The sequence below is a fragment of the Macrobrachium rosenbergii genome, chromosome 26, assembly GCF_040412425.1.
Source record: "Macrobrachium rosenbergii isolate ZJJX-2024 chromosome 26, ASM4041242v1, whole genome shotgun sequence".
Classification (NCBI taxonomy): domain Eukaryota; kingdom Metazoa; phylum Arthropoda; class Malacostraca; order Decapoda; family Palaemonidae; genus Macrobrachium; species Macrobrachium rosenbergii.
The window spans coordinates 793,981-821,007 of NC_089766.1; the positions used below are offsets into that span (position 1 = coordinate 793,981).

Below are 27,027 nucleotides of genomic sequence, written 5' to 3' on the forward strand. Positions count from 1 at the left end.
AGTTACAGTACTCAAAATGGTCTTAACCTGTAACCTGGTTCTTAACCCCTCTTCACCTCAGTTTTTTACTGAACAGATGAAAAAAAGGACTAATTTCTCACACTGTTGTATATTAATCTTTGAATGCAGATAACTTATAGTTTCATGCTTTTATTAGAAAAAATCATACTTTAGAATGGCATCATTCTTGCTCTGTTGTAGGGAGAGGGAAGGATAAATCTGGGAGAAAATAGATTTTGGTAGACCAGCCATGGTGATGGACAGAGGTCTGAATAGAAAGACCATGTCTTTCTGTGCCCCGTAGGGGGGGGTAGTGCCCTATTTCTTCTTTTACTGTACCTCCATTCATATTCTTCTTCTTCCATCTTGCTAACCACCCTCTCCTAACAATTACGTCATAGTGCAACTGTGAGGTCTCCCTCCTGTTACACCATTCGAACCTTCTTATTGTCAATTTCCGTTTCAGCACTGAATGACCTTGCAGGAACCAGCACTTGGCCTTTGGCCTAAACTCTGTATTCTATTCTATCTATGTCTTTCTGTGAGTCCTTAATTCTTTAATTTTACATGTACTGAGTGTTATCTTTAATTTCATTTTATGTTCCCTGGGATTGCTACAGTGTAACAAAGATTGATGTATAATTTAGTTATATTTTTTTTATAAATAGATATATCTGTGCAAGCCATTCGCAGTGGTTACGTTCTAAAATACACTAGTTTATTTTCTTCAGCATTTAGACTGATTTGTTGAAAACTGAGCCTCATATGCTATGCTACTGTTAGTCACAGGCCTAGGGAACTTAAAGAATCAAGTCAGACTGATTACTTAGGAGTATATTAATAGTTAGAAAGTCTTTTGGACTTTTTCATCAGCATGATAATGGTGTGACGACAAAGAGTTGACCGAGGAATTATTAAAAATTCTGTTAAAAATTTTTAAAATTTCATGGAAATACTCACGGGTTTATTTCACTATAGTTTTTTGGCGAAATTTAACCAAATTCAACTCTCCAAATTTTTGAAACTGAAATATTAAAATATTCTTATTAACTATTAATTAGGTGAGGCACACCTTTTGTCGTTTTCTGGGTTGTGTACAAAAATATGCATACAAAGATGAATACATACACTTTTCCTTGGTTATTTTGCGTACTTAACATCCCAGAATTTCAAAAAAAAAAATGAAAATATTCTTAATAATTTTGAATTAGGTCAGGTACACTTTTCATCATGTGTATGTGTATACATACACGTGATTTCTTGGGTGATTTTGTGTACATAAAAATACACATATTGCATACATACACATTTCTACTTTGTTAGTTTGTGTACGTATATTTGCTCACATGAACGACACATAAATATTTACTTTGAGTTTATGTTTTATATACATAAATACGTTCTTTCTTTGTCCATAACTTATATACGTAAATGCGTACATATTTATTTTGAATGTTTTGTGTGTATACATAACACAATCTAATTTCTCCATGCTCTACAATAGATGAATATGTGTACAAACATGTCATTTTCTGGTTGATTTTGTGTACATAAATATACATACAGAGATGCATACATACACATTTTCCATAGTAATTATGTGTACATATATATAAGCGTAAATGCATGCCACATGCATATTTAATTTGTTATATATAAATAAATATATATATATATATATATATATATATATATATATATATATATATATAAATATATATATACTTTTCTTCTTCTTTTTTTTAACGTGCTTTTATTCCCATTTTTGTATGACAGATTCTCCTGGATGACAGTGGGTATAGGCTACACAAGGCATACACTCAACGTGTCAATTGTTCTGGCCCCATTGTCGCCCTTTATATAATTCTTAAATGTATCTGATTACTTATTTATTGTTATATAAGTAAATATTACGGACAGCAAACTGACGTTCATTGTAAGGTCTCACAAGTGTCACTTATCGTAATGTCAGTTCGTTTTCCAATTACCTAATGTAAACAATAACTTTAAATTCAAATTATTCCTATTAGGGGGAATCTATCAGTATAAACGAGTACATTTATATAAAATATTGTTTATAAACTTTCATTTATAAACAAAGTCAATTTAAAACGGAGCGTAGGCCCTTATTAAAATAATGATTTAAAAAATCAAAACAAAGAGAAATAAACATTTCGGCTTAATCGCCGGTGGCTGGAGTCTGCGCCGCCGTCAAGCCGGCCAATCAGAAGCCAGGTGGGCGGGGCTTAGGGCCCGCCATTACAATCGCCAATGACGTTTTATTTACGTCAATAAATACCAAACGCAACGTTTATATCCACTATAATTTGTAAGATTATTTATAAAACGATGTCCTACGCCAATTGTAATTCATGACATGTCATGAATTACGCCGCGCGCGCGCGTATAAAATGGACGTGTTTAAGCGTATGGCGGCGAATGGAAACTTTCCTGCCCAAGGTATGCGTCCTTTGCACGGCTGCCTCCGACGGTAGTAATTGCCGTACCGTAGGTGCGTAAAGTTATTGAAGTTCCCGCACGTCCGTTGTATTTACGTGCGTATAAGCGCGCGCCCGTGCGTATTATAAAACGCAATTCGTCGTCTTCGTACGCTTAATGGAGATTATTTACTTGTGTTGTTTCAAAGTGAATTATCATTGTTGTTTTTGTTTTCTAAACTGAATTAAATGTTATTTTTGGGGAAATTCATCTGTTGTTACAACTGATATTTTTGTGGGGTTGTTAAATTTTGAGATATGCGCATTGATGTCGACAGGTAAGATAATGTTGTGATTGGTTATTCTCTTTCTCTCTCTCTCTCTCTCTCTCTCTCTCTCTCTCTCTCTCTCTCTCTCTCTCTATATATATATATATATATATATATATATATATATATATATATATATATATATATATGCTTTTACTTAAGTTTATCTATATTTTCTTTAATTCAAAACTCTCTCTCTCTCTCTCTCTCTCTCTCTCTCTCTCTCTCTCTCTCTCTCTCTCTCAATACATTTTAACCATGCATATATTCTAGAATTTTAATCCAAAATAAATTTGAAAAATATATCAATGAATAAAAATTTTCCATTGCATTTTTGCATTTGTGTTTCATTACGTATTTAGAAAAATATTAATTATTATTATTATTATTATTATTATTATTATTATTATTATTATTATTATTATTATTATTATTATTATTATTATTGCAAGGTCTGGGTCTCCAGTTATAAAGGGGAAAATGGTTGGCTGAATCTCGGGTTTGTAATTATAAAGGGCATTTGAAGGAAAACACCTCTTATTTAGCATTTTAATAGAAACAGAGGTAGAGAAACTTGCGTATCTATTTTGGAGAGAGAGAGAGAGAGAGAGATGGCGTGTGTTTACATGTGCATGTATGCATATAATGTATGTATTTATATTTTTTTAAGTAGAGAGAGGGGAAAGATACTGTAAAAATGAGCTTTGAGAGAGAGAGAGAGAGAGAGAGAGAGAAAGGGGCGTGTTTGTCTATATATGAATGTATTTATGTATGTATAAAATACGTGTGTATGCATGAATCTAGGCACATATTAAACCTGAAAATTGTAGGACATGAGAGATTTCGCTTGTACCTGAGAGAGAGAGAGAGAGAGAGAGAGAGAGAGAGAGAGAGAGAGATTTCTTTTGTACCTGGGAGAGACTGATTTCATTTGTACGTTAGAAAGAGAAGGAGAGATTTCCTTTGTACCTGAGAGTGAGAGAAAGAGAGAGATTTCTCTGTACCTGAGAGAGAGAGAGAGATTTCGTTTGTACCTCAGAGAGATGGAGAAAGAGAGAGAGAGAGAGAGAGAGATTTTGCTTGAAACAGAGAGAAAGATGGAATGTGAGAGAAAGAGATAAAAATAATATATATGCTTTACACTGTATAAATAACTTCACTGGACCAAAACATCAATGAAACTTTCCTAAACTTCCATAGGTCACTAAAAGTTAACGGGTCACATCGAGACCTGATCCCAATCTATTACTGAGTTTTCTAAGACTCAAAAGTCAGTTGCTTACGAAGAGTTACAGAAAATAAACAACAAGAAAGTCACGTCGCTTTCTCTTAAATGTCAGGCGAAAGTTGAAGAGTTTTGTAGAAAGCCATGGGTTGTTTTTCTTGTGACGTTGGTTGTAGCTTATAGGTTGTTGCTCGTCTGTTGTTGGTTGTGGTGTGATTTGTAATTTTAGTAAAACTAAAATTGTTGAATTCAGTGGCTTGAACATTAATATGTAATTGGAACTTCTAAAGTGATTTCTGGTATGGGAGGAAGACATATATATATATAGAGAGAGAGGTAAATGCTATCTTTAACTGTAAGCTGTTTCTTTGTAACAGAAAGAGAGAGAGAGAGAGAGAGAGGGGGGGGAGGGAAAGAGGACACAGAGAGAGAGAGAGAGAAAGATAAATCCTATCTTTAACTGTAAGTTGTTTCTTTGTAACAGAAAGAGAGAGAGAGAGACAGGATCAATTATTGTGACTATTTAATGACCTCTGCCACTGGGCTGAGTACAGTAAGTCCTACTGTCTAATTCAGGAAGGTGGGCCCATTCTGGACCACAAGAAACTCCTCCTCTGAATCTGAAGATGCAATGCATTGCTACCCTAATGATATTCTCCTTGCATTTTAATATATTTTTATCTATTTATTAATTAATTTTTTTTTTTAATGAGTGAGATTTTTTCTTTATGTATTTTCCTGTAACTTCTCTTAGTTCTTCCTAATGAACACCATAATATTCTTTGGAAGCTTAAAGAATTTCAAGTCAGTGTCCCCTTTGGTGGGATTGTTCCATATGAATAGGGTCCATCTTTTGGATAATAATAATAATAATAATAATAATAATAATAATAATAATAATAATAATAATAATAATAATAATAATAATAATAATAATAGACTGAGTCTGAAGATCCTATTTAATTCCATTCATGATTTCTCTGTAGTAAAATCTTTGACATTTCATTCATAATTTATCGGTTGTAAAACCCTTATTTTATTTCATTCATAATTCCATTCAGCTCTTGTGTGAGTACGTTAATCGTAGTATTGGTAGTAAAACCTGAAACCTCATTCTTATTTATTTTTGTAAGTTATGTATTTAGTCATGTACCTCCTTACAGAGGGTGGTTACATTAGGTAGGGTAATCTAGAGATGTTTAGGCAAGTTTTGAGTGAGGTTGCGAGGCCTACACTCAGGACCACTGATATTAAGTGTATGTATATATATATGTATATATATATATGTGTGTGTAAGGTGTATTTGTGTATACAGATATACAGAACAATAATACATAGTGAAACCACACCACTGACTTTGGGAGAAATTAAGACTATTGGTATATATATGAATACATATATATATGTATGTATATGTATATACATATATATATACACATCATATTCCTATATTTTAAAATATAACAATGTAATTAAAGATTTACATGCGTATCTCTATAATAAATCACCATTGTTTAAAAAAAAACTGTTACGTATAATAAAACACTTTAAATACTAAGCTAAATCTCGAAAAAGAAATAATCACTTCTTAAGTAAAATTCCCCAGCAGACATCCCCCTTTGCCATAGACCCCACTCGTAGTACAACCTCTCAGTCTTTTTCTGAATGAACCAACCTCTCCTTTACTGGAATAAACGAGTAGAAAATGCGCAATCGAGTTTTCTGTACAGCCGCTACAGCGCATAATAATCAAGGCCACCGAAAATAGATCTATCTTTCGGTGGTCTCGGTATAATGCTGTATGAGCCGTGGCCCATGAAACTTTAATCACGGCCCGGTGGTGGCCTATCCTATATCGTTGCCAGAGGCATGATTATGGCTAACTTTAACCTTAAATAAAATCAAAACTGCTGAGGCTAGAGGGCTGCAATTTGGTACGTTTGATGATTGGGGAGGATGATCAACATACCAATTTGCAGCCCTCTAGCCTCTGTAGTTTTAAGATCTGAGGGCGGACAGAATAAGTGTGGACAGAAAAAAGTGCGGACAGAGAAAAATGCGGACAGAAAAAAGTGCGGACAGAAAAAGTGCGGGCAGAAAAAGTACGGACAGAAAAAGCGAGGACAGAAAAAAGTTCGGATAGAAAAAAGTGCGGACAGAAAAAATGCGGACAGAAAAAATGCGGACAGAAAAAGTACGGACAGAAAAAGTACGGACAGAAAAAGCGAGGACAGAAAAAAGTTCGGATAGAAAAAAGTGCGGACAGAGAAAAATGCGGACAGAAAAAAGCACGGACAGAAAAACTTCGGACAGAAAAAAGCACGGACAGAAAAACTTCGGACAGAAAAAAGCACGGACAGAAAAAAGTTCGGACAGTAAAAGCACGGACAGAAAAAGTACGGACAGAAAAAGTTCGGACAGTAAAAGCACGGACAGAAAAAGTACGGACAGAAAAAGCACGGACAGAAAAAGCACGGACAGAAAAACTTCGGACAGAAAAAAGCACGGACAGAAAAATTGCGGACGGACAGACAACCCCGGCACAACAGCTCCCTTTTACAGAAAACTGAAAACGCAGAACAGAAAATCATTCGTCTCAGGCACAGGAAAGCAACCTCGTCCAAGCGACAGGCACCAATCAATCCCGTATTCATGTCAGCTGTCAATCAAATCGTCATATCCCCCCACTCCTATGTGATTTGTGCTGTTGGCTAAGTAGCGGTTGTAATTTCTGCGTTATTTCTGGTCGTTTGTGGTTTTGGACCATAAATCTATTGACTGCCAGAAATCACGGAGTGGTTTGTGGCACGTTTGGTCGAGGGCCGTCTATAGATGCAGCCACTTTTAGCTTTCTGTGAAAGAAAACTACTGTGCCGGCTTTGTCTGTCCGTCCTCAGATCTTAAAAACTACTGAGACTAGAGGGCTGCAAATTGGTATGTTGATCATCCATCCTCCAATCTTCAAGCATACCAAATTGCAGCCCTTTAGCCTCAGTAGTTTTGATTTTATTTAAGGTTAAAGTTAGCCATAATCGTGCGTCTGGCAGCGATATAGGACAGGCCACCACCGGGAAGTATTCAAAGTTTCATGGGCCGCGGCTCATAGATCTATTTTCGGTGGCCTTGATTATTTTTGGTGGCCTTGATTATACGTTGTACAGAACTTATACTTTATGTTCATTCCTGATTTATTTCCTGTTATCTAACCTCCCTAATTACATTATTTATTACAGTTATTTGCTTTTCTCCCAATTCCATCTTTGGGGCCTTATACTTCCTGTCATCTGCTGTAACTTCTTTTATCAATGGGCACCATATTCTGTGGAAGCTTGAATAATAATAATAATATGATTTTGTGGACATATATATGTGTGTGTGTGGACAGATAGATATGAAAGGCTTCTTCCATATGAATAGGGGTCTATCTTCTCAATAATAATAATAATAATAATAATAATAATAATAATAATAATAATAATAATAATAATAATACTAATAATAACCCCAGAGGTTTATCTTCTGAATAATAATTAATAATAATAATATTTAAAAAACACGCAACATTTTTAACTTCGTGAGCAAAGGTCCCTAATCCTTTTCCTTTTTACAGAATCGACCCGGAGCGTCAGTCGATTCAGCTTAGAGGAACTTTATCCGAATGCAACCGCGTATTTTCGTCCGGTTACAGAGTTCGTTCGCGTGGCCACTGGGGTATCCGGATGTTGGGACAGTGTTAGAGAAAGAGAGATTCAGAATGAAAGCCCAGAGAGAGAAAGAGCGAGAGAATGAAAGCCCAGAGAGAGAAAGAGCGAGAGAACTGAAAGCCCAGAGTTGAGACAGAGAGAGAGAGAGAGAGAGAGAGAGAGAGAGAGAGAGAGAGAGAGAGAGAGAGACAGAATGAATAGAAGACCAAGAGCCAAAGAGAGAGTGAGTGTGAATGAAAGCCCAGAGAGAGAAAGGGAAAATAAAAGCCCAGAGAGAGAGAGAGAGAGAGAGAGAGAGAGAGAGAGAGAGAGAGAGCATAAAAGCACAGAGAGAGAGAGAGAAAAAAACCAATAAAGAGAGAGAGAAAGAGAATAAAAGTCAATAGAGAGAAAGAGAGAGAGCGAGAGACAGAAAAGAGAGAGAGAGAGAGAGATAAAGGACTAGACACACATTAAAATTGAATATTGAATAAAATAGTCAACAGAGAGAAAGAGAGAGAGAGAGAAAGAGAGAGAGAGAGAGAGAGAGAGAGAGAGAGAGAAAAGAGAGAGAGAGAGAGAGAGATAAAAGACCAGACAACACATTAAACTTGAATACTGTAGAACATGGAGAGAGAGAGAGAGAGAGAGAGAGAGAGAGAGAAAGAAAGTCTAGAGGGAGAGAAAAGAAAAAGTCCAGACACATTAAACTTGAATACTGTAGAACATGGAAAGAGAGAGAGAGAGAGAGAAATAAAAGCGCAAAGTGAGAGAGAGAGAGAGAGAGCGGCCTCTGCATTTATCTAACCTTTGATAAGGTCAGGGGAATTGCAGTTGAGCGAGAATGAATGACATGACTGGGATGGCCGAACTGCCAACAGCCATGAGACAGAGAGAGAGAGAGATGAATGGAGATATTGATTCTCTCTCTCTCTCTCTCTCTCTCTCTCTCTCTCTCTCTCTCTCTCTCTCTGCTTTTGATCTCTTTCTCTCTCCATGTTCTACAGGATTCGGTACTCGAGTTTAATGTGTGTCTAGACCGATCTCTCTCTCTCTCTCTCTCTCTCTCTCTCTCTCTCTCTCTCTCTCTCTCTCTCTGTTTCTATACTATTTGAATATTTGTCAAGTTCTCTCTCTCTCTCTCTCTCTCTCTCTCTCTCTCTCTCTCTATATTTGTTTATTTGTTCATCTTGTTTCTCTCTCTCTCTCTCTCTCTTTTCTTTGTTCTATACTATTTAGGTTGAATATTTGTCAAGTCTCTCTCTCTCTCTCTCTCTCTCTCTCTCTCTCTCTCTCTCTCTCTCTCTCTCTCTCTCTCCCCAAAGCCAAAAAATACACTTTAAACATCCTTTGATTTGAAGCAATAGCAGCCAAACACCAACTGACCACACATATTGCAACGCCACTCAGCAATGTCCAATCAACCAATCCCTCCTTCAGAAGGGCGTCCCAGTCTCGTCCCGTCTAGTCTAGAATCAATATGGTCGAAAATACCCTCTAATTTCAGACGATTTCCGAACTTAATAACCCCTCTACGGCCCCTGTCAAAAAAGGCTTTCCGGTCGAGGGGACGATTCGACCCATAATAAGCATTTAAGGTCGAAGAAACCATTAAGTTTCTGAAGATTGTCGACCTTAGTGAATGCGCTTTCTTTTCGGCGGGTCGTTAGGGTCGAAAATCCCCTTTGATTTTGGGGGATTGACGACTTTAATGAATTCTACTGACGCCGCTGCAAAGCGCCCCAGTCGTTTTATCGACAAGTATCGATTATCGATGTGGTATTGCATGCATGGCCAGATGTTGCAGAAAATCTATAAGCAACTTGCATGCAGTGGAAAGGGGGATGGAGGCCCCCCCCACACCCGCCTTGAACCTTTGTGCATACACAAATACGCACACATACACAATTGAGAAAGAGAGAGTTGTTAGGTAAAAATTGTTTATAAGTATGGACCCATATTGGTGCATTCAATGACTCTCTCTCTCTCTCTCTCTCTCTCTCTCTCTCTCTCTCTCTCTCTCTCTCTCTCTCTCTCTCTCCTGTGCATTCACACACACACTCACAATTGAGAGGCGGGGGGCGGTGTTTTGAAAAAATTTCAATAAATATGGACCAGTATTGTTTCATTAATTGGGCGTATGAAAGTTAAAGTTTAACGAATCTCTCTCTCTCTCTCTCTCTCTCTCTCTCTCTCTCTCTCTCTCTCTCTCTCTGTACAATGACTTCTTAAATTGTCAATATCCTTACAATTTTTTTGTATATGCTTTCGACTAAAAGCCTTGAATCTTAAGAGGAAAGAGAGAGAGAGAGAGAGAGAGAGAGAGAGAGAGAGAGAGAGAGAGAGAGAGAGAGAGAGAGAATTATCCATCCACCTTCACAATAATTATGAATAGGAGAGAGAGAGAGAGGAAATATTAACAATTATAAAAAGACACTGTCCCTTTGTATAGAGTAATAAATTAGGAATCTCCCCCTAAAGAGAGAGAGAGAGAGAGAGAGATACATCCACCTTAACAGTAACTATGAAATGGGAGAGAGAGAGAAATGCGATAAAACATAGGAATGAAGGAAACGATAAATATATAAAAAAATACAATATCCCTTTATACAGAGTAATAAATCGAGAGAGAGAGAGAGAGAGAGAGAGAGAGAGAGAGAGAGAGAGAGAGAGAGAGAGAGAACCCCGAATCAGTAATGGCTGCCATATCCGAGCATTGCATGCAATAAATTTACATAGCAGGGCCCTTATTGCAAGCCGCCCTGAAATAGATGAACTAAAACATTTTAATTTTAATTTTAGTTTAGAATTTGATCATTAATTTTACAGCAATTTTCATTTTATTTTTCATTGTAATAATAATTAATATGATGGGACTCTGTCATTATTATTTATATATATGAATTTCTTCTTACATTTTCTTGCTGTTCGTATAATGATCTTCTTTAGAAGAGGCTTCTCTCTCTCTCTCTCTCTCTCTCTCTCTCTCTCTCTCTCTCTCTCTCTCTCTCTCTCAAACCAGTCACTCGCTTGTGTCTATATATTCTTACACAAGGTTTGATTGTGTTATGAAGACTTATTCTCTCTCTCTCTCTCTCTCTCTCTCTCTCTCTCTCTCTCTCTCTCTCTCTCTCTCTCTCTCTCTCTCTCTCTCTCTCTCTCCAAAGAATTCCCTAAGGGAAAGTAAATATCTAAAGAACTGTTGAACAGCTTTCGATAAAACTTTATAAATATATCCAGAAACTTATCCTGTCTGTATTCCCTTCCCTCGCCCCCACCCCCATTCCCATTCCCATTCCCATTCCCACACTGCTCCACCCACCTCATAATGAATATGAGGACCTTACTGTAGTATATGTCACTCACGGTAGACTGATCAAAAGGTCTTTTGATGTGTGTGCGCGTGTGTGTGTGTGTGTCTGTCACACAATCTCTCCCTCTCTGCAGTGAGGCGGGTCCATTAATTTGGGACTTTCTCTCTCTCTCTCTCTCTCTCTCTCTCTCTCTCTCTCTCTCTCTCTCTCACTATCCCGAATTTTCTGTCAGTTTTGTAAATTTTCACACCTGTACCTGTTAATTTTGTTCATTTTTACACATGTACATTATAGTTTTCACACCTGTAACTCTGAACTTTCACACTTGTACCTCTTAATATTCATACCTGTACCTCTGAACTTTCACACCTTTACCCCTTAATTTTCACACCTGTACCTCTGAACTTTCACACTTGTACCTCTTAATATTCACACCTGTACCTCTGAACTTTCACACTTGTACCACTTAATATTCACACCTGTAATTCTGAACTTTCACACCTTGTACCCTTTAATTTTCACACCTGTACCTCTGAACTTTCACACTTGTACCTCTGAACTTTCACAGCTCTACCTCTTAATTTTCACATCTGTACCTCTTAATATTCACACCTGTACCTCCTAATCACCCCAGCCAACACCTGTTCACTTTACCTGTCCATTGTATCCTCATTAGCAAACCTTATCATACACCCATGCATTTTTTACTCACCTGTACAGGTGAACTTCCACCCTCCCTCCCCCCAACAGGTAGATTGCAGGATGGGGTTTAATTAGGCAGGTGATAAGAGAACTTGTGGAGGTCCAGGTAATTGATAATTATATTGATATTTTGATAAAGTGTAAAGTATTAATGGGTGGGAGAGTTTTTCAATAAGTGGTTAAGTGGTTCCTGAGGTGTTTCAAGAGAGAGAGAGAGAGAGAGAGAGAGAGAGAGAGAGAGAGAGAGAGAGAGAGAGATGGTGGCAGTAGTTATATAATGTCTTCTTAGTTTTCCTGTTTTCTTGTTCTGGGATTTTCTTCTGTTCTGTAGATGATGAAAATAAAAATAATAATAATATTCAATCTGAACTCTTCCTGACCTCAGGTGACTTTACAATGACCTTGCCTGACCTGTGACCTTGTAATGACCTTGAAATACTCTGGGTAGTGGGCTTTCAATGACCTTGACATTTTTTGGTATCTTGATTTTGAAAAGGTTAAATTCATCAGGGGAAATTGGAGGAGAGTCAAGGAAAACCATTAGATAGGGAACTCCCTAGAAAGTGAAAAACCATTAGATTGGGAAAGTCCCTAGATAGGGAAAAATCCCCAGGGAAATTTGCAGGTCAAATCCAAATGAAAATAGAGCAGGGAGAATTTTCTGTCAGCACTTTTTTCTGTCAGCACTTTTTTTCTGTCTGCACTTTTTTGTCCACACTTTTGCTGTCCGCACTTTCCCTGTCTGCCCTCAGATCTTAAAACCTACTAAGGCTAAAGGGCTGCAAATTGATATGATGATCACCCACCCTCCAACCATCAAACATACCAAACTGCAGCCCTCTAGCCTTAGTAGTTTTTATTTTATTTAAGGTTAAAGTTAGCCATAATCGTGCTTCTGGCAACGATATGGGATAGTCCACCACCAGCCCGTGGTTAAAGCCTCATGAACCGCGGCTCATACAGCAGTATACCGAGACCACCGAAAGACAGATCTATTTTCGGTGGCCTTGATTATTATACGCTGTAGCGGCTGTACAGAAAACTCGATTTTGCCGAAGAAACTTCGGCGCATTTTTTACTATTATTTTTTTGAGTTGTAGACCTTTAAATACTCGTGGTGGGTTTTTGTGCCTATTAGTTTAGGTTCTAAGAGTCCTTGGTGCCTTTTGAAACCTTAAAATAGTGGGTTTTAGGTTCAGAAACCTGTTTTAAAGGGTTTAAGGTTTAGGATACACCCGTCTTGAAATAAGACGAAATGGGCATTGGTGTTACTATGAAACGAATATAAACACATTATGATACACAGAGTGTATATACACATGTATTAATACACAATAAACACCACAAACACCTCCGCAAAACTGTATTGCTTAAATAATTGACCTGACAGGATATAATTAACCTTTGACCTACCTGTAAGGAAAATATCTACCTTCCATATGCCTATATTTATAACCTAATTAGAGGTAGGTGATTATAGGAGCCTATATGGACCCCTGGTTTTATACCTCTCATAGGCCTATGTTGGGGGAGGCCTATATTAAATAGGGTCTAGGAGAGAGAGAGAGAGAGAGAGAGGAGGGGGGTGATAAGTGGTTGCCCTGAAATTTGCACTGGGGTGGAATTAGAAGGTTGGTGAGAGAGAGAGAGAGAGAGAGAGAGAGAGAGAGAGAGAGAGAGAGAGATAGAAACAGGAAAGAGAGAGAGAGAGAGAGAGAGAGAGAGAGAGAGAAGAGAGAGAGGAGAGAAAGGGATAGGGAAACGGAAAAGAGAGAAGGTTAGAGGAGAGAAGAGGAGAGAGAGAGAGAGAGAGAGAGAGAGAGAGAGAGAGAGAGAAAAGGTTAGGGGATGAGAAAAGAAAAGATAGAGAAACCGGAAGAGAAAGATAAGAGAAGAGAAAAGAGAACCCATCTCTCTCTCTCTCTCTCTCTCTCTCTCTCCCCCTCCCCCCTTCCCTTTTTCGAATCGATAATGCTGACCGCAGCCGGTAGATGGCATCCTGGCCAACCCCTCGTTCTCCCTTCCCGCGTGGAAAGACTCCCATTCCTCCCTCACCTGGGCCAGCCAGCCAGCCAGCCAGGCCCCGCCCCCAACCTCTCACCTTACCTGTACGTGTGTGTTTACCTTTGTTCCATTCGGCTGGAGTATCGAGTTGCTCTTGCCCTTCCGCTTTCGGTTATTAATGGGTTGTGTGATATGTGTGCATAGAGATTGATTATTATTTTTGTTGTTGTTTTGTTGTTGTTGATGCTTATGGAGTTGTTTTTTGGATGTACATTGTTTTTCTGGTTGTTGGGAGATGTTTTTGTATTTACTGTACTGTTGTGAATAGGTAAATTCCATTTTTATTATTATTATTATTATAAATACAAGTTGATTATTGATTGTGATTATAAATTGTTGTTGATTTTATTATATAGAGTTGTTTTTTGTATGGATGTTGTTTCTATGGATGTTGGGACGATTTTGTAGTTATTGTATTGTTGTGAATATGTATATTCCACTATCATTAATTTTTCATTATAAATATACAGATTGTTTCTACACTAGTATTAAAATTTGTACCTTTTTTTTCATTACTCAGAAACTACTAAGGCTAGAGGGCTGCAAATTGGTATGTTGATCATCCACCCTCCAATCATCAGACATACCAAATTGCAGCCCTCTAGCCTCAGTATATTTTATTTTATTTAAAGTTAAAGTTAGCCATGATCGTGAGTCTGGCACTAACAGAGGTGTGCCAGCCACCGACGCATCTCCACTTAACCGCATCTGGGGAGCAACTGAGCGATGCCCGCCCGGTGTTGGCTGAGAGTTTCATACAGCGTTAGAGGGCGGAAACGTTTTGGTAATCCAGCAATTTTTGAAGGATTAAAATATTAAATAAATTAAGATATTAAATTATATGATTTTGGCAACTCACAAAAATTTTTTTTTATTTTTAAAGTAAAAAGCACATATTCCTATTTTGCAAAGATCACCTTCTCTCTCTCTCTCTCTCTCTCTCTCTCTCTCTCTCTCTCTCTCTCTCTCTCTAAATTCCATGCATCTGTATCTCTCTCTGAATCTTTTTCTCTCTCAAGAAAATCTCTCTCTCCCTCTCTCCACAAATTCCTCTCTCTCTCTCTCTCTCTCTCAAGCATCTGTTACTCTTTCTCTCTCTCTCTCTTTCTTCCCAAGAATCTTTTTCTCTCTCTTCCCAAGAATCAATCTCTCTCTCTCTCTCTCTCTCTCTCTCTCTCTCTCTCTCTCTCTCTCTCTCTCTCTCTCTCTCTAAGAAATTCGCTTGTATTTCTCTCTCTCTCTCCAAGAAATTCTCCCCCAAGAATTTCTCTCTCTCTCTCTCTCTCTCTCTCTCTCTCTCTCTCTCTCTCTCTCTCTCTCTCTCTCTGTTTCCCATCCGCAAGGATGCGTAATAAACGATGTCACTCCAGCTGACATTTCCCACCGCCGACGTTTCTGAGGGATCCTTGGAAGCGAGTTGCCAACTACCGCTATTTTGCCCAATTTTAAGCCTCGGTTGCCAGCTGACTTTTTAATCACGATTTTAGGGTTCAGTGGTGGCGAATATGTGTAGGTAGAGAGAGAGAGAGAGAGAGAGAGAGAGAGAGAGAGAGAGAGAGAGAGAGAGAGAGAGAGAGAGAGATATATAGGGAGGCTGTAAATCACCTGACTAGGGGGAATTAGATCTTTTATTTATAGGCGTCGCTTTCGGTTTTAAACGCCATGCCGTGTCAGATAGATATGAGAGAGAGAGAGAGAGAGAGAGAGAGAGAGAGAGAGAGAGAGAGAGAGAGAGAGAGAGAGAGATTTAATGGTCTACCTGCATTAAAAACATACCTTTTTTTCCCAGGTGTAGCGGTCGGTCGCTTTACAGTGTAGCTAAAAGAATTATCCTTTCTGCCCATACACCGTGTCCCCCTGGGAGGGGAGAAAGAGAATCAGAGAGAGAGAGAGAGAGAGAGAGAGAGAGAGAGAGAGAGAGAGAGTTTCCTGGGAAAGCATCATAGACAAAACTAAATATTGTTCTAGAAACAACAAAGACAAAAACTCATTTTTTAATGTTTTTGTTTCTCTGTGCTTTTAAAAATTATTTTTCGCTTTTCGTATTTTGCGAGTTGTTGCGCTGGGAATTAGCTGTTGCTGTTTTTGTTGTTGCTAATGTATTTGTTTTTATTGGGGTCTTCTCTCTCTCTCTCTCTCTCTCTCTCTCTCTCTCTCTCTCTCTCTCTCTCTCAAAACCTTTTTTCTAGTGGATACGAGCACCAAGCACTTTTTCTATCCATGTAACAGCCTCTCTCTCTCTCTCTCTCTCTCTCTCTCTCTCTCTCTCTCTCTCTCTCTCTCTCTCTCATTGCTTATTCCACATACGTTCCCAACCTTTTCCCCAGCTAACTCCATTTCTCTGTATCCCCTAAGTTTTATCCATTTTTTCTTCCAATTCCCAATCACACTTCGATTTGTGGTCATTTGCATTTGCGTTGGGATGTTGGCAACAACGAGGTACCATTGCCCTGTAAAAAAATATATATATATATATATATATATATATATATATATATATATATATATATATATATATATCTTAAGGGAAATGGTACTCGTTGTTGAAAACATCCCAACAGGTGTAATTGGACCGGAAGCGCCGATCACTTAAGTATGGGAAAGACCTGTAACAGGTTTTTAGGGGGTGATTGCATCTATATTACTCCCTTGCTATTACCCTGGGACCGCCCTGGAATTACCCACGATTACCCTTGGATTACTTGTATATTACCTTGGGATTACCCTGGGATTACCTCCTTGATATTACACTGGGATTACCCTGGGATACCTGTTTATTATCTCCTTGATATTACACACTATTACCCTGGGATTACCACGGGATTACCCTGGGATTACCTGTGGGATTACCCCTCAGGTAGTCCCACAGCCTCCATTTTTCTGACTCATAAAATATTTTAATGTTGATTTTGTAATCCTGTAGTTAAAGGATTAATGTGAATATTATTTTTCTCTTCATGGTCTGTGGGTCGAGGCAGGGTTTTGAGAGAGAGAGAGAGAGAGAGAGAGAGAGAGAGAGAGAGAGAGAGAGAGCTTCTCCATTTACTGTAAAGCTAAGAGAAAATTATTAATAGGAAGATAAGTAGATCTTGAAATTATTTTTTAAAATAAGATAGATAGAAGGGCATGTAGGTGCAGAGAAGGGTTTTGAGAGAGAGAGAGAGAGAGAGAGAGAGAGAGAGAGAGAGAGAGAGAGAGAGAGAGAGAGATCCTCCATTTAATAGAGAGATAAGTAGATCTTGGTATTATTTTTTAAAAAATCCGATTGATAGAAGAGCATATAGATGAAGAGAAGGGTTTTGAAAGAGAGAGAGAGAGAGAGAGAGAGAGAGAGAGAGAGAGAGAGAGAGAGAGAGAGAGAGAGATCAACAGCCAACCCTGACCTCATTCACTTCTGGGAAATGCAGGGAAATGATTAGCGCCGCTTTAAGTTAATGTAAACACAGGTTAGAAACAAAAAATCAGAAACGTATATTTCCGTCAGCTCTTTAGATCTGGTGTTTGCCGTCGGCAAATAGAATTAGGCTGGAGCTTGCTTGCGTGCTTGCGCGTGCGTATGTGTGTGTGGTTGTGCGTGAGTGTGTGTGCTCGTGTGCGTGCGTGTGCGTGCGTATTCGCGTATAATTACGCAAAGAATGAACCCGTGTTGCTAGGGAAATTGGGTAAAGTTGGTCTCCTCCTTCAGGCCGTTTTAATTATGCAAAAGGCTCCTGCCCGCCTCTCTCTCTCTCTCTCTCTCTCTCTCTCTCTCTCTCTCTCTCTCTAAAGAATGCCCTAACGAGCATATAATGAAATCACTTGGATTCTGTTACCCAGAGATAAGCATCTGGGCGGAAGATGCTTCTGAGATGGCTAAGATTTTATCTACTATGGAGATGAGCATCTTAGCTAGGACGTTTTTTTTCAAGGCATTTGGTTATAATACAACACTACAACAACAGCAGCTACAACTACAACTACAACAGCTACAGCTGTGTTCGTTTAATCAGGCTTTGGTTGTACTGTTTTTTCATGTGTGATACAGTAATTGCAGAGAGAGAGAGAGAGAGAGAGAGAGAGAGAGAGAGAGAGAGAGAGAGAGAGAGAGAGAGAGAGAGAGAGAGAGAAGGTAGAACTTTTGGTTATTACAAATATCCGATTGATAGAAGGAACGTAGGTGAAGAGAAGGGTTTTCAGAGAGAGAGAGAGAGAGAGAGAGAGAGAGAGAGAGAGAGAGAGAGAGAGAGAGAGAGAGAGAGAGAGAAGGTAGAACTTTTGGTTAAATTACAAATATCCGATTGATAGAAGGGAACGTAGGTGAGAGAGAGAGAGAGAGAGAGAGAGAGAGAGGACACTAACTTTTGAGAGAGAGAGAGAGAGAGAGAGAGAGAGAGAGAGAGAGAGAGAGAGAGAGAGCTCCAATTAGATACTACAGTACATATACATAAATTATTATATTCTCTAATAAATATTCATCCAGATATGTCTGACAATAGCTTTGAGGTCACGTGACCTCGTCTAATATGCAAGATAATTGGTCACCAAGGGAACCCGGCGGTTCGTTAGTTGATAAACATCATTCTCTAAAACGTTTCTGGGTCTAATTACGTTTTAAAATGTCTAGAGAACATTTGTTTATATAAAAACATATTCCTTCTCTCTCTCTCTCTCTCTCTCTCTCTTTGTTTATATAAACCCTCTTCTCTCTCTCTCTCTCTCTCTCTCTCTGATCTCTAAATATCAAGAAAACGTTTGTTCATATAAAACCTTGTTCTTTCTCTCTCTCTCTCTCTCTCTCTCTCTCTCTCTTTATATAAAATCTTATCTTCTCTTTCTCTCTCTCTCTATATATCTCTATATATATATATATATATATATATATATATATATATATATATATATATATATATATATATATATATATATATATATATACATATATACAGTATATATATATATACACACACACACATATATATATATATATATATATATATATATATATATATATATATATATATATATATATATATATATATAATATTATATATATATATAAAACATTCTTATTCATTCTCTCTCTCTCTCTCTCTCTCTCTCTCTCTCTCTCTCTCTCTCTCACTAACAACCATTTCCTGCTCGTGAAAAAAAAAAAACTGGCTAATAAAAAAACTAAAAAAAAATATTCCCCTCTTTATCAAGAACCTTTTTTGGATGTGCAGGTAAAACCAACCCAGTAACAGGGTGTGTTTTATTACTTATGAGGCAGAGCGCAGTATATTGCAGTCTTGCATGACGTGTGTTTTTAAAAAACTCGTTAGTATACACACATGCACACAACACACACACACACATACATATATATATATATATATATATATATATATATATATATATATATATATATATATATATATATATATATATATATATATATATCTATATACATACACACACACTATATATATATATATATATATAGACACACACACACACACACACTTCTTAGAGAGAGAGAGAGAGAGAGAGAGAGAGAGGAAAAAACTACCTCCTTCTGAGCTCCATCCTCGTAACACCCTTCAGGCAACCTTGTCCCACATTGACGAGAGCTTTGGAACTTCCTCCCTGCCTCCATTTTCCCACTTTTTATTCGTTTCTCTTTCCCATGGACTTTGTCCTTGACCTCTAAAATTAATAAAAATACTTATATTTACAAATATAAAAAATTATGTCACTGAGATTTTTTTGCTATTATTATTATTATTATTATTATTATTATTATTATTATTATTATTATTATTATTATTATTATTATTATTTCAGGTATGTGTAGACGAACCAGAAGAATAATCGATAATTATTCGATAATTATCAATACGGTTTCTGGTAAGTAGATAATTAAGAAATATTTTATATATATATATATATATATATATATATATATATATATATATATATATATATATTTATTTATATATATATATATATATATATATATATATATATAGAGATAGAGAGAGAGAGAGAGAGAGAGAGAGAGAGAGAGAGAGAGAGAGAGAGACTATATACGCATTCTGATATACCCACAATTCCCTGCAGAGTGTCAGACTTCGTTAATATTTGAACACCATCGGTCAATCGATTCTGTAGTTGGTACCATTCTTTATATATATTCTCATTAGTGTTACTTTTTATTTTTGTTATTGTATTGTGCTTCCATATTTATTTTATTATTATTATTATTATTATTATTATTATTATTATTATTATTATTATTATTATTTTCAATCTTATTCTCCCGTCACAAACAAACAAAACAAACGGTCTGTTAAACAGACAGTGACCCAGAAAGTGAACCCTCCTCTCCCTCCCCGCTCTACCTCGCCAGATCAACAAACAGCACAAACAACAAACAGTAGGAGGAATCACTTGTTCTTTACAAACGCTTCTCAAAGACCTGTTATCACAAACACCTATTGTCCGTTAACTCTGTTGTCCCGTTTGGAAGTCCTTGTGCTATATATAAGTCCGGTTTGGGGTACGATTTCAGGTAATGAAAGGACTTATTGAAAGTCTTTGAGAGTCCAGAAAAATACAAGGTCTGCTTAAAAGTCTTTGTAAGTCCGAAAAAAAAAGGCCTGCTTGAAAGTCCTTGAGAGTCCAGAAACCTAAAAGGCCTGCTTGAAAGGTCTTGAAAGTCCAAAAAACTAAAAGGTCCACCTGAAAGTCCAGAAAAAAAGGCCTGATTGAAAGTCCTGAAAACTAAAAGGCCCACTTGAGAGTCCAAAAAAAAAAACCGCTTGAAAGTCCTTGAAAGTCCAGAAAACTAAAATGGCTGCTTGAAAGTCCAGGAAAATAAAAGGCCCGTTTGTAAGTCCTTGTGCTATAAGTCCGATTCGGTTGTCGACTTCAAGGCAACATCAAAAGGTCCACTTGAAAGTCCTTGAAAGTCTAGAAAAATAAAAGACCTAAATGAAAAGGTCCAAAAAACTAAAAGACCTGCTTGAAAGTCCTTGATATGAGTCAAATGTCGAACTTCGACAAAATATAAAGTCCTTGGTCCGATCCTGTTAACAGAAAGCTCTTATAAGTCCATAACAAAAGGCCCGGTTATAAGTTCTTGATAACAAAAGGCCTGGTTATAAGTTCTTGATATAAGTCCAATTCATCTGTCGACTTAACAAAATACAAAAAGTCCCGCTTGAAAGTCCTTGCTTTTTAAGTCCGATACGCCTCCTGTGTCAGACTTCAAAAGCTAGCAGACGCCTCCCCATCCTCCTGCTACCGTAGACTCCATTTCTCTTTCAATTACGATACTTGCGATATTCCCCTTTATGGACGATAACCATATACCTTCGGCGGTCGTAAATATCCCGTGGTGGGATGGGACAGGCCCCTGGTTGACTGGCTCTCAGGGGCGGGGCCGGGGGCGGTTGATACCGGAAGTATTAAAAGCTACTGCGCAGCGCAGTGATAGTCTCTGGGTCGTGGGAGGTATCCCCAGGGGGAGGGGAACCCACTGGGGAGTCCTCTGGAGAACCCGGTGGGGAATACTCTGGCGGGAGACCCACTGGGGAGTCCTCGGGAGAATCCCCAGTGGGGAATACTTCGGGAGGGGCAGCCCTTTGGGTGGTTGTCCCCCTGGGTATAGAAAACATGAGGCCTCTGGATGTCCCCCTGAGGACAGAAAGTATGAGGCCTTTTGGAATGTTCCCTTGTGGGTAGAAAGTATGAGGTCCCTGGGTTTTCCTCCTGGGTATGGAAAGTATGAAGCCCTGGGTCGTCCCCCTGGGAATAGAAAATATGAGGAAACCTTTGGGTAGTTGTTCCCCTGGGTATGGAAAGTATGAGGCCTTTTTTGGATGTCCCCCGAAGGTGGAAAGTATGAGGCCCCTGGGTTGCCCTCCTGAGGACAGAAAGAGGCCTTTTGGAATGTCCCCCCTGAGGACAGAAAGCCCTGGGTCGTCCCAGGGCAGTCCTCCCTATGGGATGTCCCCTTGGTATAGAAAGCCCTTTTGGGATGTCCCCTGAGGGCAGAAAGTATGAGGCCTTTGGGATGTCCCCCTTGGTATAGAAAGTAAGAGACCTTTTGAGATGTCCCCCTGAGGACAGAAAGTATGAGGCCTTTGGGATGTCCCCCTGGGTATAGAAAATAAGAGGCCTTTTGGGATGTCCCCTTGGGGATATAAGAAGCCAGGGACGCGTACCCCAGGTGCGAGAAAGCCCTGTGGTGGTGGTGTCACCCTAGGGAAGAGGGACGTCTTGGCCCCTCTAGGGGAGAGGGCCTTCTTGGTGGCCCCATGGGGTGGAGAAGACCTTGGAGAGTTCCGCCAGGGTTTCATCGCGAGTTCCCCCGTCTCTCTCTCTCTCTCTCTCTCTCTCTCTCTCTCTCTCTCTCTCTCTCAGTCTGCTTCTGTCGCCGACGACAACCGTATGGGTGTTACCGAGTCCCTTCCTGTTTGTCGCTCTTTTTGTAGAGTGTTTGTGTTTGCGTGTTTGTGTGTTTGTTCCGCTTTGATTGCGCCGACCGTGCTCTGTTTGTTGTCTTTGTGTGTCGTCGTTTCGTGTGTCTTTGTGTCCTCGTTTTGTTCGTGTTTCCCAAAATGTGATTTTGATTCATTTATTTCAGGATTTGTCGAATGTCTGAGGGAATGTTTATACACTGCCGTGGAGGTGACTGAAGCGCCGACATGCAGTTCGGGAATGGGGGAATCTCTCTCTCTCTCTCTCTCTCTCTCTCTCTCTCTCTCTCTCTCTCTCTCTCTCTCTCTCTCCCTAAAACACTCGGCAAACGAAATTAGGAACTGTTTACATTCCCTTGACGTGTTAGAATCGCCGACTAGGAATTCGGGAACTGTACAAAACTCTCTCTCTCTCTCTCTCTCTCTCTCTCTCTCTCTCAAACACACACACACACACACACACACTCAACAGATGAAAATACCTGTACAAACTTACAAACAACAGCTCATATAAAAAAACAACAGCTAGCACGTTACCTTGAGAACTATCCCATATATAAAATACCTCTACACACTTACAAACAACAGCTCATATAAAAAAAAAAACAGCACGTTACCTTGAGAACTATCCCATATATATCTTGATCGTGACAGGTGAGAAAAAAAAAAGAGACAGTAACCAGCGAAAAAAAAAAATACAAAAAACAAATAAAAGAGCTGTTTATGTAGCTCCGTACCATCACGTCATATCGATCAAATCGTCGGCCCGTCTTTCCGCCCAGGCAAAGCTTGGCTACTTATACCTGCGTGTGTCTATCTGCCTACCTATACCAACGTGTCTGTACTCTTCAACCTGGTGGTATTCATTAGGAGTTTTGGGGGGGATAGGTACAGTGTCTCTCTTGATATATAGTTTTACCTGGTTCAGTTTCTCTCTCTCTCTCTCTCTCTCTCTCTCTCTCTCTCTCTCTCTCTCTCAACAGAAAGAAATTAGAAGAGCGATATTGAAATACTTCTCCTTAATCCAAATATATCGCCTACCGGTATTGCCACCTCAGAGGGCACCTTATAATTTTCCTCGTTCGTTCTCTGATGCATTTTCGTGGAATTCGTAACTCCAAGTCACGAAAGAGCCAAGGGTTCCCGCGTGCACGAAAGCACCCCCCCCCCTCCTCCCCTTCCCCTTCCCCCTCCCCCCTCCCATTATTCCTTTGTTCCCTTTGCATAATTCCTGGAATACCTTGGACGACCTTGCCTGGAAATAAAAGGAATAATTGAGGTTATCGTACATCGACAGTCTTTGTGTCTGTCTCTCTCTCTCTTGAAGATTATCGTACCGAGTGGGAGACTTAACAACAATTATCGTATTTATAACAGAGTATCGTACACGATCGTCATTTTGGCGATAGTATTGAGAGGTTATGTGAATTTTGCGTGTGTGCTCTTTGTTAATGGATGGGATAGAATAGAGACAGTTGCCGACGCCCTGAGATATGCATATTAGTTGTGCATATTTCCTGTATATATGCGTGAGTTTTTTGTGTGCTGAATAGATCTTAATATATGCTTGTATTTATGGCCTGTTAATTTCAATATATATATATATATATATATATATATATATATATATATATATATATATATATATATATATATATATATATATACACACACATATACACCTATGCAATATACAAACAGACAGAGAGAAATAAATAGACTTAAATTTCTACTAAGCCATATTTTGGCAACACTAATATTCAGCCAACTTTTAAAAAATGTTAAAAATTTAAAAATTGTACCTATTAATCATTTCAGTCCCTCACCTGTCTATAGCTCTCCATGAAACATCTCAATTAAGACACGAAATTACTCGAAATTCGTCCTCACTCACGAAGGGAGTAATTGGGAAAAAGAATAATTCGTTGAATTACACTTGTCATCAGCAAGTTTGATTCGCCTGAGTTCCGTGATTTCAAAGGAACTGGTGAGAAGGAATGTGGTGGTTTCTCTCTCTCTCTCTCTCTCTCTCTCTCTCTCTCTCTCTCTCTCTCTCTCTCTCTCTCTCTCTCTAAAATGATTCAGAACTCTCTCCAGAACTCTCTCTCTCTCTCTCTCTCTAAAATGATTCAGAACTCTCTCTCTCTCTCTCTCTCTCTCTCTCTTTAAAATGATTCAGAACTCTCTCTCTCTTTAAAATGTTTCTCTCAAAATGATTCAGAACCTCTCTTTTCTTTCTTTCTCCTTTCTCTTTGAAAATGACTCATTCTCTCTCTCTCTCTCTCTCTCTCTCTCTCTCTCTCTCTCTCTCTCTCTCTCTCTCTCTCTCTCTCTCTCATGTAAAGCACAGTGCCATGCTTATAACCATAATAATTACTCGCCCGCACGTGCAAGTACTCACAATTTTAAGCAACACGTCTTCTAAACCAAACGAAACATGGAGAGAGAGAGAGAGAGAGAGAGAGAGAGAGAGAGAGAGAGAGAGAGAGAGAGAGAGAGAGAGAGAGAGCCGAAAAAATAAGCGAAAATTTAGGAATCGACAGATAAAACAACACGCAACGAAGTCAAACTAAACATTGACTGCACGCAAGGACGAGAATAAGGTCCTCGTTGTTGCGTGCAAAACAACCTTTTGCAAGAACGTCTTGTCTGTCTGTCTGTCTGTCCGTCCGTCCGTCCGTCTACCTCGTGATTGCTCATGCAATGTTTATACAAGGTCTGTCTTCGTCTGCAAGTGAGCCGAGTCCGTATGGCCAGCTTGACCTAGGTCCACCCTTGCATGACCTTTTGGAGTTCCTGCATCTTTGCGTGACCTTTCCACGGCTTAAGGTTAAGGGTCAGATTCAGGGTTTAGGGTTGGGGAAAGGGGAGGGGTGTAGGGGAATGGTGGGGGTCCTGTAATGGTGGTGTTGGAGAGAAAGGCTTTGTGAAGTGGGTCGATTGTGTTGGAGTTCATAAATTGCTTTGATGGACCCTGGACGACCTTCTGTAATGAGTCTTTGTTAATGAGAGAGAGAGAGAGAGAGAGAGAGAGAGAGAGAGAGAGAGAGAGAGAGAGAGAGAGAGGAAGTCACTGAAGTGGTTTACTCAGAGAAAATTAGAAGAGTGGCCTGGCGATTGTTATTGGACTTTGAGTTGAACTTTGACCTAGGTTCCTTGTGGCCTAAGTTCTCGACCAGAGAGAGAGGGCTCTTGGTCACTTAATTCGTTCTACGACCTTTGACGTGTGTTATTTTGACCTAAGTTTTCGACTGAACAGAAAATTTTAGATCATTCATTCATTCTGTCTTGACTTATGACCTGAGTTATTTGTGACCCAAGTCTTTAACCTTAGAGAAAACTTTATGCCATTGATTAATTATATCTTGACCTATGACCTGAGTTATTTATGACCCAAGTCTTTAACCTTAGAGAAAACTTTATGCTATTGATTAATTATATCTTGACCTATGACCTGAGTTATTTGTGACCCAAGATTTTAATCTTATGGAAAACTTTAGGTCATCAGTTCTGTCTTGATCTTTGACCTAAGTTACTTATATTTAACAACAGAGAAAGATCCCCAAATCACTCACTCACTTCCTCCATGACCTTGACCTAAGACGTGACCTAAGATATCATTTGAAAGCCAAAACAAAGAAAACAAAAGGAACAAGTCACTCACTCACTTCTTCCACGAACTCTGACCTAATATGTGACCTAACTTTTCAAGCGAATACCAAAAAACAAGCAAAACGAAAGGGACAAGTTACTCAGCCATTTCTTCTGTGATCTTTGACCTTTCGTGACCTAAGATTTCAAAGGAATGCCTAAAAAGAAACAGAACGAGACGAACAAGACAATCACTCACTTCTTCCACGAACTTTGACCTTTCATGACCTGAGTTCTCAAGCAAATAGCAAAAACCAATAAAACAAATTGAACAACTCACTCACTCACTTCTTCCACGAACTTTGACCTAATATGTGACCCAAGATTCCATTTGAATACCAAAACAAATCAAACAAAATGAACAAGTCACTCACTCACTTCTTCCAAGAACTTTGACCTTTCATGACCTGAGTTCTCAAGCAAATACCAAAAACAAATAAAAAAATTGAACAACTCACTCACTCACTTCTTCCACGAACTTTGACCTAATATGCGACTTAACTTTTCAAGCGAATGCCAAAAAAAAACAAACAGAACGAGACGAACAAGGAAGCAGACTGTCTCAGCCCGGGTCACATAATGTATTCAGGTAATGGCCCCGTCATGCAAAGGTGTAATTATCTAGAGGAGTTCCCCTGGAATGCCGACAAGTAAAGTCTTGGTGTTGTCCAAATTATGGGTCCTAATATAGGATGTCCTGATCTGTAATTATTTTTTATTGGAAGGAATTACGGGTGTTGGTGGGGGAGGGTAATGGTAGTTGTAAGGCCCAATTTAATGGTTTTGGTAACGTAAGGTCAAGTGAGGTTACTGAATCTTGTCTTGGTGTTACTCGATTTCCTTATTTTGGTTCAATTTTGTCAGTTTAGGTCAAGCTAGGTCCCTTTACGACTTCAAGGGTCAAATGGGAGCCCTGTTTCTCCTTAAAGGTCAGGTAGGGTCACCAGTCTCATATAAGTTCAGGTAAGGTCATTGAATCTCTCCTCGATTTCACTCGACTTCCTGATTTTGCCTCAAATTGGGCTATGATTTTGTCATTTTAGGTCAAGAGAGGTCCCTTACAGACTTGACAGATCAGGTGAGATCTATGAGGCACGACTGAATGCATTGATTGAGGTCAAGCCAGGTCAACTCAGGTCACTGAATCTTTCCTTGATGTCACGTGACTTCCTTCTTCTTT

The 27,027-nt window shown here is 38.8% G+C and overlaps 1 protein-coding gene and 1 long non-coding RNA gene across 2 annotated transcripts in view; one reads left to right on the forward strand and one right to left on the reverse strand.

The window, feature by feature from the left end:
- Positions 1 to 27,027, reverse strand: part of LOC136852885 (uncharacterized) — a 422,752-nt gene that overhangs the window by 163,391 nt on the left and 232,334 nt on the right. The window lies entirely within an intron of this gene.
- The window catches only part of gogo (golden goal), a 98,610-nt gene continuing 74,025 nt past the window's right edge, over positions 2,443 to 27,027 (forward strand). Inside the window, 1 exon segment of the mRNA XM_067127787.1 lies at positions 2,443 to 2,776. The gene's annotated coding sequence lies outside the window, so the exon portion shown is untranslated.